The sequence below is a fragment of the Meles meles genome, chromosome 15 (genome assembly GCF_922984935.1).
Source record: "Meles meles chromosome 15, mMelMel3.1 paternal haplotype, whole genome shotgun sequence".
Lineage (NCBI taxonomy): Eukaryota > Metazoa > Chordata > Mammalia > Carnivora > Mustelidae > Meles > Meles meles.
In genome coordinates this window covers 12217745-12233811 of record NC_060080.1, presented here as the reverse complement: position 1 = coordinate 12233811, position 16067 = coordinate 12217745, and the positions used below count along the sequence as shown (strand labels likewise).

Genomic DNA, 16067 nt, shown 5'->3' with positions numbered 1-16067 from the left:
CTGCCTCAAAGAAAGTCTGGTGGCGAGTTGTTTCTCAGAATGTTCTTATATCATAGAACTGGTCCTGGCAGGAGACATCGAGAATGCATTTACTTATGCCTTCCTTGAGCAGATAAATACTTTGAAAACACTGTGTCTGGGTGGACACTGAGGGAGTGACAGGGAGCAAGACTGCCATGGGCCTGGTCCTGGAAACACACACAGGAAACACACACACCATGGAATTGTAGGTGAATATAGACAGAACCAGATACTCCTTTTGTAATATCCTGGAGGGGGGGGCAGGGGATGTGGAAAATGTGGAAGGTAAATAAAATTACAAAGGGGATGTTTAGATACAATTATTTACCGACGTTGGGTGGTTTTGTTTCATTTTGACTGTATCTATTTTTTATAAAACAAAAGCATAATTATTCACTGAAATCCCTTGGACCTTTCCTTGTTTGGTTTGGACAGGTTGTGAACGGTTCAAGTCTGCTCCTCCCGTGGTTTTATATAATTCCACCAGGCTTTCAGGACAGTGCTGTGTCTTAAGACAGTGGAGAAGGGTGTATCTCTAGGTCCTTGCTTCTTACATTTCCCCTGCCTACAGATGCCTTTCTCTGTGGCTGGATGCTGTGTATTTTTTAAGCTACAGTTCAGAGATCATCAACTAAAGTCATCCATTCAAGCATTGGACAACTGTTTACTGAAAGCCTGCTTTGGGGGATGTATAGTTCTAGGCTCTGGGGAAAGGCTTACATCAGTGAGGCGAAAAAGTAGATAATAAAGCAATAATAATAATAAATCAAGGGAAGGTAATAAAGTGATATTTATTACCTTCTAGTATATTAGAAGGTCAAAAAAGGAATGGAAAAAACATGGAGCACAGTGTAAAGGGAATACATTTTGATCTATGCTGGATATATTTTAAAGGTAAAGCCAGAAGGATTTTTGGAAGGATTGCATGTGGGGCGTGAAATAAGAGAGGAGGCTGGGATGACTCAACGTTTTTGTCCTAGGACACTGGATAGATGGAATTGTCATTAGCTGAGATGAGAAAGACTGAGGGGTGGGGAGCTGCACAGAAGAGGAGACGGGGAGTTCAGTCTGGGGCTGTGACACATTTGAGGTAGGCTTCCAAGTGTAGATTTTGAGGAGGCTGTGGTTATTGTAAATAAGGGAGAGGTCAAAGCTGGAATTATGGATTTGACATTCATTGAAATAGAGATAATACTCAAAACCATGAACCCAGATAAGGTCACCAAAAGCGTGAGTCCTGATAGAGAAGAAAGAGCCTGAAGGCCTGAGTTCCGGGAGATGCCAAGGTGAAGTTTGGGAAGAAAGCCAAGGAACCAGCCAAAGAGAGGAAGAAGGAGCAGACGTTAACTAGGAGGAGCACTAGGAGACTACGGTCTAGGGGTCAGGTGACTAAGACTTTTTGGAACAAAGACTCAACTGTGTCACCACTGATGATGGTCTAGTGACAATGAAGGTTGAGAACTCATCATTGGATTGAGAACTCATCATCATTAGGCTCCTGGAAGTCATGGGTATGCCCACTGGGTCCCTGCCCACCCAGCCTGTGTCCTCCACATGTTGTGTGCTCCTCTATGATGTTCTACACGGCAGTGATGTGATCTGTTCAAGTAGCCAGGCCCCCACAAAATAGCTTATGTCAGCAAGCCTGGAACCATCCCCACTAATTACTGAGGTAACGTTAGTGAGCTACGCTGGTGTACCAGGACCTACTTGGGTGGCATGAGTGTGTTTAAGTCCAATGCACACTCCTCTGCCCTCAGTTATCTTACCATCTAAGAGAGAAAACCAAGGTGTCTGGGCACCAGGAAGCGATTGAGGTAGGATAAAATTATGGAAGTTCAGAGGCCACGAAGTTTCCCCTGGCGGTCAAGGTTGAGTCCATGGGCTGAAGTGGCCTTTGAATGTGGCCTTGAAGGATGGACAGGATTCAGAAATGAGAAGGCAGAGAAGAGAGAACTATTTCAGACAGAGGGAACGCTAGAGCAAGGGAGACAGCTGGAAAGGGGGCACTGAGCGGGAGGGAAGGGTGTGGGAAGGAGAGAGACAAGTGGGAGACGGGGCATGGAATTTTGGCCAGGACCTGATGAAGAGAGTCTTAGAAATTAGATTCTGGGCTTTATTTCTTGGTCAACGGGGAAATCATTAAAGGCTTTGGAGCCACAGAGTGATGTGGGAATAGTTGTGCTGCTTTGGGAAGAGTCATCTGGCTGTGTGTGCAGAACCGTCCAGAAGAAAGAAAGAGAAGAAGGACCTAAATTAGGGCAGTGGCAGTGGGAGGAGGGAGGAGAGGTGGGAGGGGGGTGACGTGAGACTCAGCGGAGGCAGAACCCGCAGGACGTTAACACTCAGGAGTGCGGAGCTGGCCTGGCCTGTAGCTGGGGCTCTGGGCCCTCCCTAAAAACCACAGGAGCCTTTTGAAGTGCAGTGACCTAGGCAGTCCCTGGTCCCTGGTACTTGTCACCTCCGCCCCCCCAGTCCTGCTCTGAACCAGGAGCACTTGAGTTTCACCTCGCTAATGACATAAAGCATGCTTATTTCTGGAACTCTGTGATTAACACAGTTTCTGCATTGAAGAAACAAAGGAGCTCTGCATTCCCGGACTTCAGGGAGGTCATTTTGGAGATGGGAGAGATGAGTGCCAGCGAGGGCCCATCCAGGCCACCTCCCACCCTCGGGCTCTGATTCTTCTGTGGCGTCTGGGCTGATCAGCCGTGCGCGGCATTTCCTGAATTGTTGGGTGAAGCAGTAGTCAGAGCCCTGGGGAGGGGGAAATGCGTGGTGCCACCCTGCCTGGCAGTACCATAGGAAATGCCAAGTGACCCAGATGGGGCCCAGGCAGCCTGCCTGCTCATTTACCCAGGCAAATCCACCCCAGGAGCACGACCTTTGTACCAGAGGACAGAAACCCTCCCGCTGCTCTGCCAGTCTCCCAGCCTCAGCACAAGTGGGCTCACACTCGTGCAGGTAATGGCACCCAAGGGGGATCCTCACTGATTTCCGTGAGGTTGGAACTCCGGGCTGTGGGGGAAGGGGCTGGCCTGCCGCCAGCGCCAGCATCCCAATTCATGTGGCAGCGTAGGGGGACGAGCCTTTGTGGCAAGGCTGGCTTCCTCCTGACTCTGCCCATAAAAGGAGAAAAGTGCTGCTATCTGGTCGGCATTGGGTAGGATTGCTGATGATAAATTTTTTAAAAGTGTGGATTTTCCCCCCTTTTTTTGCAAAGCGGGGGGGGGGGAAGAAGGGGGCGGGGAGAGAGAGGGAGAGAGAGATTGCTTTCACACAGTTTCTAGGCTGTATGTGCTAACAGATGGATCCAGACTCATCTTTTATCTAGTGTTACAGAAGATAAAACTGAAACTGGGTGATAAGCTGCCTCTTCAATTTACAAGAGGGGGAAAAAAATAAAAAAGCTTTTTAAGGGAAGCCCTTATGGTAGAAAAGAATGGTCCAAAATATCGTCTGGCTTTACTCAAAGACAAAGTACAGTGGGACCATTTAAAAGTGATTTTCTCCCTCTGCCTCCCTGACTTCCCCCAAGTATATGATCTTTGTGTCAGAAGCAGGCCAAGCTTTAAGGCTATCATGAATTACGTATCAAGAGACATCATTACCCAAGAGTCTTGAACAAATGCCCCATGGTTTAAATTTTACAGATTTTTTTTTCCCCCTCTCGGTGGCAGCAATTTCGGTCTCTGCCTTCTTCCTTAGATGGAAAAGGAAAGTGTTTTAGAGAATGCAGGAGGAGAGGAGACGTTATGCTAATGAAGGTAATTGTGCAATGATTGGAAACTGCTCTGTTCTCTTGGAAGGAAGCTTTTGTCCCACACCCACTGGCCTGCGCTCCAGGTACTGGGCCTGCTCCGACTTTGTCTTGTCCGATTTCAGCAGGAGTCAGACACCCGCAGAGTCAGGGCTGACTGAGAGGGACGACACATGAACTAGGCATCCATACACCCACCCCTTAGCACAGATATCCTCTGAATATCAGGTGTGCTTTCCCGACTTCTCTCAGAGTCAAGAAGGGCTTTCTGAAACTAATTCTTTGATCCGAAATTGGAGCCATCCACTGGGTCAAGAGGAAAGGCAGGTGTTTGCTGCTTGCTTTTTTGGCTCCTTAGAGCCCTCGAAGGGATCAGAACATTAGCCCCGAACACAAGTGTTGAGGGCACAGTGCATCCCCAGGCACAGTACTGGGTAGGACATCAGACAAGAATGCCTGTGACTGTAGGAAGGGGTGTTCTCTGCTCCAGGCCCCATAATCTCCCTCCCAATTCATCCTCTTGGAGTGGGTATTTCACAGTGCTGACTGAGCTCTCCTTGAGAGAGCCTGGGAGAAGCTGGTTATGATTCTTTATATAGGCATCTCATCTTTTTTTAATCTTTAATAATCCCTTTATTAACTGTCTCCTTTTATTCTTCTTATGCTTTTGGGATATGGTGGGCACACCACGTTTTTAGCATTTTCGAGATGAAATAATTGGAAGCTGGAGCGGAGATGTAATGGACTACGGTCCCTGTCCCTTGAGCAGTGAAACACACATACACGTCCACACAGGCATATATGTGATCTACAATACAAGCCTGATGGTATTGCCCCACCACGGGAAAACAATAAAAGGGGAACCCTACGATCCAGCTCCCGTTCAGAGGGGACGGTCCTTTCCGAGGCTTTGCCGGTACTCTGTCTTCTAGCTCAGCCCCTACCTCGAGCTTCCGTTCAGGCTTCCCTCCCGCTGCACCCCATCATGTTGTACACCCCAGCCTTACCCCACCGCATGGAGTTCTTACTTCGTGAGCCTCATCACTTCTGTCCATACATATTGTCTCCTTGTTACCTGAGCCCGAGCACCACCCCCTTCCCACTCTCCTTCACACGTTCCTCATTTCAGTGGGTACATCCTGCGTGGATTCCAGACTCAGTGTAGGTACTCCTAGGAAGCCTTCATCCCCTAGATTCCCACCGTGAGACTCAGACATCCATTACTGGCACGGTCACATGAGTCCACTCATTCTCATTGCAACGCTGCCACATTGTATCTTCACGTATGTATCTTTTCTCAGAGCTCAGGAGCTGCTAGCGAACATGAGCGAGTCACCACGCTTTGCTCTCAGAATCTTCATCCTAGAGAAATTCAGGAAGACAGCAATCGGCTGCAGGGTGGGTCATGGTGGGATTCTTCCTCCCTGTCACTGTCCCTCCGGATGTACCCCAAACAAGGAGTCAGCCCACCAGGCTGGGTTTGGTGACTGTCCTGTGTACCATCAGGCATGTGGCTGCTTTCAGGCCCCAAGATGAGGTCACCACTGCTGCCCCATTTATCACCGCCCCGACCCAGGCCTTTGGTACTGTGCCCAGCTGATACACTTGAGAAAGTTCATCTCTAAATCTGTGGTGTCTGATCTATCACGGAGTCAACAAAGTCACTGGGGGAGAAGCAGGTCGTTAGGATAGAAGGAACGCGGTATTCAGGCAGACAGACCTGAGTGAGAATCCCACTTCTGCCAAGAATGGGTGATCTGTGTGATCTCAGGAAATTGAACTTAATGCTCGGAGCCTTTGTATCTGTCTCAGTGAAATGAGGGAGAGGTGTCGTACGAAGCTGTTTGTTAATGACAAGAGATTATTTTGTAGAGTACTTGGTACTTAAAGGAGATTCAAAACTATTGAGTGTTAGTAGTATGAAAAACAGTCCAGCTTTCAATCTAAGAAATCAGATTATTAAAAATACAGTAAAAGGATTTTACCGTCACTGATGAAGAAAGCCATCATGGCATTGCTTTAGACATTACAACTTTAACTTAAAAAAAAAAAAAAATGAAAAGCATCTGTTCAAGGCAGGAGCATCAGAATAACAAAGAAAAATCTCCAGCTGTTTGGCCTTCCACACATTTCCTTATTTCTCTTAACCTGGGTTGCCTTATCTCCATGACGGGCATAAGGAGACTCATGTTGCCAGGGTGTGGACGTGAGAAATGAGTGAGAGATGAGCGGTTGAAAAGGCCACGTGCAGCCAAGGACAGAGCTGGTTCTCAGTAAGTGGTTTTGAAATTTCTTTCCCTGAAGATGTTCTTCTCCCATCTGTGAGTTCTGCCTGGATTGTAACCAGCTTATTCCTTCCTGAGCTCCAAGTAGCCTTGGAATTTGGTAGAAGGACCTGAACAAGAGCCTCTTCTGGGCACTCAAAAATGCTGCATCAGCCAAAGAGTCAGTAAGAAACTCAGCAGCGGGCCTGGGGCAGCCCGTCCCCCCTCCCCGGGCCTCCAGCTCCTCGTCCACACGGTGCAGGGGGAGGGCAGACCGTCGCCCAGGTGGCTTCCAGCTCTGGCATCCTTGGAGTCTAATTTATAGCTGAATGAGTTGTCATTCACAGACCAGGAAGGGCCAAATTACCTTCATTACTCTGCTCGCAGCTCTGGTGCCTGAGAAGCCACTGGGTCCTGTCACATCTAGAATTAGCTCTGAACCCTTGGGCTTTTAATTAAAGGGCTTTGTGAGTCAGATGGTTTATGGTCAGATTCAGATCTTCAGAGAGACACGCAGGGAGGTCCTCTCTCCTGTCATCTCCTTGAGAAATCGGCCGCTTCCCCCAGCACAGGGGCAAGGAGCTGGGAGATGTGCGGGGGTCTTCCAGAAAGGGTTTGTGGCTCAGCCTGGCCCAGAGGCCACACGGGCTCGAGGCCCCAGAGGCTCAGGGACCACTGATGTGTGGCCCGCCCCGGCTTTTTTTCCCTCAGAGTTTCTGAGCTGTGCCCGCCCCGGACTGCTTCGGCTGTGGCTCCCCACGGTGGCCGCAGCGACAGGAGTGGATCTTACCCAGCACTGTTTCCGCTTCGGGTGGCTTGTGCTAAGTACATTTGCAATCCCATGTGGTCGAAGGGATAAAAGGACTGTCTTAAGAAAAAAAAAAAAAAGTGGTTTCTGAATGTGTGGAAAGCAAGGCTGCCTGCTGTGTGTTTTGAACAATTGCCTCCCCAGGGGAGGGTTGAAAACCTCACCTTTCAAGATGTTTCAACTCAGATTAGAAAGTAACTTTAATAAAATTGCTCTTCTGACAAGGCTGCTGCTATTGCCCGACTGGTGATTATTTGTCTAACCCGAGTCTCCAGGGCTGGAACTGGACACCATGTCCCTCCCAGAGGAGGTGAAATTGTGTTAGTTACATCCTTCCACCTGGTGTCACCTTGGGGGAGGGGATGCGCATGCGCACTGGCCTGCGGGCTTTCAGGAAGGAGCACATCAGGATTTCAGACCCGTTCGCTTTTCCCACAATCTGTTATTGAGCACCTACTGTGTGCCCGGCACCGTATCTTGTCCTGGTCCTTTCTCTCTGCCGCCTGCGTCCCAGTGTTCCGCACTCATCGGCTGTCTGGGTAGGAATCCTGCAAACTGATCCAAGTCCCCTTGATGTTTCTCCCACATGCTGATGTGTTGGGGGACCTTGGATGGGCCACAGGGAAGCATTAGTCTGGTGAGGACTTCGATCACCTCTTCGGGTAAGTACAGAACAGTTAGAGTTAGAGTGTGTGAAAATCTTCCATCAAGGTTTTTCAACTTCAGCGCTACTGACACTTGGGCCAAAATCAGTCTTTATTGTGGGAGACTCTCAGGGCTTTGCAGGATGTTCAGCGGCGTCCCTGGCTTCTACCCTGGGTGCCAGGAACACCACACACGCGCTCCAGCTGGAACAGCCAAAAATGTCCACAGACATTGCCAAATACGTCCTCAGACTTTACATTTACCGAAACGCCCTTCTGTCTATTGTCCTAGTTTATGTAGTTAGGCGGAAGGATTTTTTGCTCCCCTTTTATAGCTAAAGTAATTGAGGGCCAGGAAGGGAAGACTTGCCTATCAAACAGTGAGTCAGGGAAAGAGCTAAGGTTATAATTTAAGGCGCTGTCTTCCCAACCAGTGCCCTTCTTGTGGATCCACTCACTGGTGTGGTGGTGAATGTTTAGTCACTGACGCTCTGGGAAAAACAGAAGCAAAGCAAACCTGACTGGGAGGGTTGCCAAGGCCATGGTGCAGTACCCCCACCGTGGCCGGTTTCTTCTCAAAAAGATATCCCTGAACCGGAAGTTGGGAGGAGACATGCTTGGCTCTGGTTGGCTGGTGCCAGCTGGTTCCAGGATGCCACTGGGTCCCCGTGTGCTTCTGCTCAGAGAGCTTTGCTCTCTCCTGGACTGCTTCTACCCCCTTCCCTCTTCCCCATCCACAGAAACACACTGGAAGGTGCCATGGGGAAGCATTAGCCTGGGGAAGGCTTTGATTGCCCCTTTGGATAAGCACAGAACAGTTAGAGTGGAATTTTCTCCCTCTCCTGTTAACATTTGGTTTCATAATCTTCCCACCTGAGGAACTGCAGAAGCAGGAAAGCTCTGGTCTTAGGATCTCCTGGATTGAATCAACTCCTGAACAGGAGCTACCTAAGGGCTGTTGGTCAGCATCCATCATATTGAGTGTGAAGTGCCTGGAGATACAGGGTAGTGGTGGCCACAGGACTATTGGATTTACCCTTCTGGGAGATGGGAGTAGGGAGTAGGCTAGAGTTTCAGTCTGGATATGAACTTGGACTTCTGTAAGACCCAGTCTCCACACCTGTGAAAGGAGAGCTAGCTTATGCTGGGAGCCTCGGGTGTGTGCTCACCTACTCGATTGCTCAAAGGACTGGCTGGTTGTCATTATAGTATCAGCTCATCAGGCCTAAGAACTCAGCTGGTCTTGGCTTTTTCCACTTGGTCATGGCTCAGTGCCATATGCTCCTTCTCTCTGGTCCAGCGCGAGACCTTGGGGAGCTGGGACTATGGGAAGAAACTTCACCTGGGTTATCGGAAGACCTGGATTCTCATCCCAATGTTGGTACCACCTCATTCCATGACCTTGGGAAGCAGTTCAGTGTGACTAGAATGTGGGTGGCCCCGCGGGAAGGGTGGGAGCATGATGTGGCATTAGGAGTTTCTCCTGAAGACGGTGAGAAGTGCAGAAAGAGAAGACACATCGTCGGAAGGGTGCTTTAGAAATTTCTTTCTGCAGAGCAAAGGGCCAGAGTCCAGGCAGGATGAAACCAGTTAGGGAGTGGTACAACAGTCCAGTCAAAAAGTGAGGGAGCCCCCCCACAGGCACTAATGCAGAGTGGCATAGACAGAAAGTGCCATGGGAGTTCAGAGAAGGGAGAGGTCAGCAGAGTATCAGAGAGGACTTCCTGGAGGAGGTGAGGCCGCTGCTGACTTGGAAGGATGGAGATGTATGGAGGTATAAGCCTAAGGCTGCAGAACAGGCAAGAAAACACAAAACTGCAGTAAAGCCCGTTGGGCTTAAACTGAGACTTTCTGTAAAGGATGGTGATGTAAAGGACCCGGTGATGGAGAGACCTGAATGCAAGGCTTTGGAAAGTGGATTCTTGTTAGAAGGCCGTGGGCCTCACAGGAAAGCACATTCTCTTGTCATCAGCTTCCACGGGGCTCGAGTCAGAGGCGTTTTCCTGTCTGCGGCTCCCACTTGCTTTTTTGCCTTTGGCAAGGTATGGGGTGTCCGGGACCCTGAAAAGGGGTGACCACACTCATGCCCTGCAGCCCTGTGCTGTTGAGGAAGGCACCGTCTCTCTGAGGCTTGAGGATGAAGGCCGTGCTGAATGGTGATGGATGACTCCTGATTCTCCTCGCCATGAGGGGCCCAGGAAGGGACCAGCTGTGCTGGTGCGTGAGCGCAGTCCCCAGGGTTTGTCTTCCTAGGCCAGGGTGACCGTGGTCCCCCATGATAAACCGTCTCCCAGCTGTCGCAGGTAGGTTCTCAATCACTCCCCCTGGGTTGACTGTGACCCTTTGCCCTTACTAAGAAGGATGGAAAGGCCCCATTGTCTTGCATGCCAGATTCATGACAGCATGTCTGTCCCTGTCCACGAAGCGAAGGACATCCAGCCTCACGGCATCCAAGGTAACAAAGATGAGGGCTTCCCGTGGAGGGTCAGGAAACAAGAGTTTGCTGGGAAACAGCACGAGCTAGGTAGCATAACCTCTGAGGCTCACGTGAGTAAACAGGGAAGGGAAAATGACTCACCCTGGGTGGAACTGTCCGGAATCAGTAGCAGGAGGACTGATTCCAGACACCCTCTGGACCTCAGAGTGTCCCTGTTGGATTTGGAGTCAGATCCGGCCATTGGGCAGGAGGGGAACTGTTTGTCTGGTAGTTTAGCAGAGACCTGCCTTGGAAGAAAATTACTTTCTCAAATGGCCGTATGTATCCTAGGTTAGGCTCTTACTCCATAGATGGGCTCCACCGATGGGCTGTTCTAGGCAGCCCGAGTCCCGAGTTCCAAGGCCTTCTTCATTATGCAGGTGGCAGGGAGTGACCTGCCCGCTGTCGTAGAGATGTGAGATCAAAGCAGAGATGGAGCCTGGTTCACTAGCTTCTCAACCCGCAGTGCTCTGCCTCCCTCCGGTCTCACGGCAGAGGCGCTATCTCTATCAAACACCAACAGAAGCCCCCTAGAAAGCGCCCTCTGTTGCTACAGGCCAGGGGCTGGTGGGGAGTTCACAGGTGGTTTGCAGCGCTCGGATGGCGTCAGACGTAGGACACGCGTGTGGCGTTGGGCGCGTGAGTGCCGCCGATGTTGGCATAGTATGCAGGAACCCATCCCCACCGCAGGGACTTGGATGGCAAATGACTCCAGCTGGACTGGCTTTCAGATTACGCTCAGTGCAATCTGGCCATGGCACCATTTCTTAGCTTCTTACTCCTGGGCAGCCCTGGCCTTGAACTTCAGAGCAATCCTTTACTCTCATCGTCCAGGCCCACTTTGCCCACGTAGTGAGGAGCAGTTGTATTTTCTAAAGTTCACATGAAATGGACAGACAGAGGCCAAGGTGCAAAGAAGTTACAGTTCACAGCTGATGGGCTCAAGACCCCAGACGCTTGCCACAGCTTCATCCCCCCACTAACACTTGGAAAAGTGTTTGATGTGCTAACTTACGGGCAGCATCCCAGGAAGCACCAGAGCGGGTAAAGCCCTTCATAGCCTGACACCCATCTCTTTTCCTGCTGTCTCTGCCACCTCCTTCCCTCGTCTCCAGCCACACTGAGGCTTCAAGGAAGCCAAGTTTTACAATCGATCCTTGTCATTTTTGCGGGACTCTGGGCTAGTTACAAGAGCTGTAACTCCCCCTTGAAGATAAGTAAGATCTGCCTTTCCTCTTATCCAGCTCCCTGTCCAGTGGCAAAGAGAAAACACGGACATAAGTAGCTTTGATGCTTTAGAAGACAAAGCTCATTTGATCTTCAAAGTGGCCCAGAGAAGCTGGCCCAGAGAAGCTGCTGGTATATATGTTGCTGAAACATCTGCATTTAATAGACTTTCCATCTGCAGATCAGAGAGAAGCAGTGACTAAGTAAAGGTCACACAGTCCAGCCAAGGCCACATTGGGAGTAGACTTGGGTTTCCTCGACTGCCTATAAAACATTCCTGCTACATCTTCCCGGCTGTGTCACTGGGGATGGTTGGGCACAGCCTCTGCAGGCTGAACTGTCTGTCTCTGTCTTACTGCCGCCTGTCTGTGCAGACAAGGCGGCTGTCAGATGTTGATGCCTCAAACCCATTAGGTTATGGCCCTTTCCCTACAGAAAGGCAGCAATCCTATGGTTGCTGCCCAGGGAGGGAGGAGGGAAGATGGAAATTCCCCTGTTGTCTGCGATTTAATTATACTGACACTCAGGGTCATCAGGGAGAGGATGCTGGCCCCACTCATTTTCAGAAGTGTCTCCCCCTGCCCACCCCAGAGGAGAACCTCCGGTTGACGTGATCAATACTGTAAAACACGTTCTTCGCAAAGAGGAGGGGGCCACTGTGCTGCTGGCGAGCAGAGAATGAGATGTGAACTTCTTAAATAACTGGACCCAGTTGCCTGACAGGTCCAGCCAATGAAGCTGCTGTCCTCCTGTCCTCCTGCCCTCCACATGGGGGCACTTACCTTAGGGCTGTTGCGGTGTGACAGAGATGACAGACAGATGCTGAGCCACGACCCTGGGAAATGGAGCAGGTGTGAGCTCAGGAGCAGAGACCCAGGCTCGTGTCCTGGTTCTGCCACTGCCTGCCACTGGCGACGGCCCTCTCACCCTACACCAGATACACCAGCTGTGAGCTGTAGTATGTGGTATTACGGAATTAGGGATTGAACTTGGGCTCAGAGGTGTTACCCACCCCCCACCCCAGCTTACTGTCAACCTTGGCTACTCACTCTGCCTCTCAGAGTTACTCTCTAAGTCCTTATCTGAATGAGCACAGCCATTTCCAGGAGGACCACATGATGTGGAGCACACGGCCGGGTGCACAGTCAGTGCACAGTGCAAATGAGTGTGATGTTTTGATCCCCTCACCATCACCCACTCATTGACCTCTGACAGTCTAGAATTGCCTGAGCCCAGACACTCTGGCCTGCTCCCAGGTTGTGTCCCCAGCACAAGAGGCTACATGCCAAGATGCAAGAAACTGGAACCAGTCCCGAGAGCTGTGTCCAGTCCTGGCTTCTCTGCCTACCTGCTGGGTGGCAATAGACAAGTCCCTCCCCTTCTCTAGAACTCAGGGATCCTGTGAATGGCATTAACAGTCATATCAATAGTGGTAATGATAGTACCGATGTCAGTAGTGGTTTTATTGGTGGTCGCCCCTCCAAAAGTCCATGCCCTAACCCCCACAACCTGTGAATGTGACCTAATTTAGAAAGAAGGGTCTCACTTATTCCTCAAATATCATCACTTGCAGAAGCTGCTTCAGGAAGCAGAGAGCAGGCGTTGCCGCCTGTTACTACAGGATGAGGCCTGTGGCCAGTGTCTCTGAGAGCAGCCCCTCCAGGCATGGGTAGCCCTCCTCAGCCCCGAGAGCTTCTCTAGAGTCCTCAGAAATCACTAGACTACAAGTGCTGTGATGTTCCTTGATTAAATGAATGCAACCCGCTATGGCCTGATTCTTAAGTAGGGCTTCCTCTCCAGGCCAGATCCCTGGCCAAAGGCTCCAGCTCAGCAGCCCCTGGGTCAGGGTCAGCACCTGCTGGTCTTGGAGGAAGGCTGGCTTGTCCTAGCAATGCTATCCCTGAGGAAGCGGGGTCCACCTGGCAGTGGGCCTCAGTTTCTCCAGTGAGGCTGGGTGGCTGCTCCCACACTGCCCTAAGCTGCCTCGGAAAGGAGAGCCACTGAGCCCTCCTGTTTGGGGAACTGCCTGGTTATCAGAACAGCTTCACATTCAGGTGCCGGGTGTGAGGGCCCAAGGAACCCAATGGTCCTTTTAAAATATATTGCCGAAACTCGTCACGCCTTGCTTCTTGAATCATAGCGTGACTCCTTTATAATCAAATTACATCAGCCTGTTTTACATGTAGGGCCTTTGAGCCCAGCAGATTTAGAAGGCATTCTGCTGAGCACAGGAGAGTGAGTGGCTGCAAAGGGGCATTTACGTGGGTTGGAAAGCAGGGGGACACCCAGGAGAGTCCAGCACAACTAGGCATACAAACAAGCAGCCCCACAAACAAGGCCTTGTGGACTATGTGGGGGTTGACCAGATGTCTTGTGGGCCCGGGCCCCTCCTGCTCTCTGTCTGTTGTCCCAGAGGCATCATTAATGCCCCCTTTTCACTCTGAGAAGGATCTGGGTTTGTCTGATCAATCACGTGGTCACCCTAATTGCGTGTCATCTTGTATGTGCACTCAGCAGAGATGCGGTGTGGATGATATACTTGAAGAAAAGCCTGCATCCGTGTGCTCCCACGGCTCCGAGCCTGGCTGTGCGCGAGCACGGCTGCACCCTGTGACGGAGGCATGTCCCTGTCTCATAACACATGTGGCTTCGAGGAGAAATCACGGGCCAAAATGTCAAATAGAGAGTGGTTTAGATCCTTTCTCATAACTTGCTGGCTTTTTGACCTTGAGGAAATTACTTAGCTTATCTCAACTCTACATTGGGGATAATCATAGAGTCTCCATGGTTGGTTTCATTATGTGATTACCCAGGTCAAGCAAGTGCTTATTTCTTGATACATGATACGCTACCAACGTACGGCATTGCCACTATTATTATTATTGTTATTATTATTTCATGACCATTATTATTGTGGCTCTAGTCCCTCCATCTGTGACATGGTGATGGGTGATGCTTGTCCTGCCCTGCTCCCCGGGTCTTCATGAGACTAAAAGCGAGTAGCATCCCCAGAACCTAGTGTCCCTGGGAGTGTGCGTGCTGTCCCAGGTGAAGACTGTGGACAGTCTCCCTCGCCTCCTGCCCGGTGGGGCCATCCCTCTGTGACATGGAAGATGGCTCCCAAGGCATCACCACCCCGAGGACTCTTCCCTTGCCAGCCTCCTCGGCCCAGCCTCCTTCCTCTTCCCGTGAACAACGCTGTATAAACACCAAGGCCAGAACATCACTTACTGTGGGGGGAGGGGGGTGCCACGCAAGAAGGGGCAGGGTCCAGATTCCTGGGTGAGCCTGTGGGGCACCTTTCGGTGTTCTCCATCTGGGGAGCTTCCTCCCTTCCTGCGCCTCTTGAATAATGGTGTCCCCTGTTCCCAGGGGGAACTTTATTCCCTGGCTCTTTCCATTAATTTGCTTTTCTGTATGCCTCACCCTTTCTTTCTTTCTTCTTTTTCTTTTAATGTGACTGCTCTGAAAGGGAGGATTCCTTAGTGGTTGAGAGCAGGAAGTCCACCCAGACTGCCTGAATCGAAATCTTGGCTCTACCTACCACCCAAACGCTGAGTCCCTTGGAGGAACACGTCAGTGTCCTTATCTGTGAAAGGGGGCAAGAGGGATACTTCTCTCATGTGGTTGCTGGGAGGTATCAGGGGTCACTAAGCCTAACAATGCCTGATGGCCAGGGGGTGCCTGCTGAATGGGGGCTATTTGTATCATAAAACCCTGCCCGCTCCTGTTTTTCCATGTCCCCTGGTATTCTTGGTGCCGTGGGACTGAGGCTGCAGGGAGGTCTCCTGGCTCGAGTCTAGGCTCTGCTGCTGGTTCGTGGGGACTCTCGGGAGCAAACCACCCACGCTTGGCCTTCTCACCGTTCTTTGCCTTCTCTTTGGTGTGCCCCTGCCCTGCACTTTCACTTCTGGAGCCTTTCAAAAGTGGAAGACACACAGCTATTCTGAGCTCTCAGCACCTCCACTGAACAGGGCAGGGACACATAACATGGAGAAAAAGCCACCCGTCGTAGACAGGTCAGGAGATGCCTGTCATCATCTGGGTTCTGTGGTGTGACCCTAGATTAGTCCTTTCATGTCTCTGGATTTCAGTGTCCCCAGTTTCAAAATGGGGGCAATGACCACTCTAAAAAATGACCCAGAATGAGGGTGGCACAGAAGCGAGGGCCCCTGATGGTCTCAGGTAGAGCAGGGGGACATGGCCACAGCCCCGGCGACAGTCCACGTGGCTGGGGACAGAAGTCACTCAGCACTGGGGTTGTGTGAGGTTGTGCTGCTTGTGGGGACCCGAGACGGGAGTTTTAAGTGTCCTTCCCTGCTGACCTCTGCGCTCTCTCAGGGACATCTGGCCTAAGGGTGACTCAAACAGGAAGCCATCAGCCGTCACTTCAAAAGCTTGGACTCCTCTCAGAGATTGGCTTACTTCACGTTGCTCTCTGTCTGGATGCCGGGGGAGTAATTCACTGAGTTGAGGGCAGATCCTCAGAGCGAGTCCCTCCCTGAGAGGGCCTCTGTGACCACATCAGTCGGGTGGAAGAAGGTGGGCTGTGCTGAGGGCTGGTTAAGATCATAAGTGACCCAAATGCTGGTCGGTGGACCAGAGCCAGGATGGTGACATCAAAACTCTCCAGAAGCTTTGACCGCCACTCCAGGATGGAATTGTACTTTCGGTTAGCTTCTCCAGATGCAAAATGAGTTTGGGAACCGCTAGCGTGGGCGGGACTAGGCTTGCCTGTCAGAGGGCTCCTTGTTACGGTCCCCTTCCTGGTCCCCATCAGGAGGCTGGGAAGTGTTAACAGTATTAGCCCTGTGGAAGGATCAGGTTATGATTAGGGTTATCTATTCATGTGGTGGTTAGCTTAACC

The 16067-nt window shown here is 50.9% G+C and overlaps 1 protein-coding gene across 4 annotated transcripts in view; it reads left to right on the top strand.

Annotated features, from left to right (window-relative positions):
• The window catches only part of CYRIA (CYFIP related Rac1 interactor A), a 106039-nt gene that overhangs the window by 28639 nt on the left and 61333 nt on the right, over positions 1-16067 (top strand). The gene's annotated exons all lie outside the window — the stretch shown is intronic.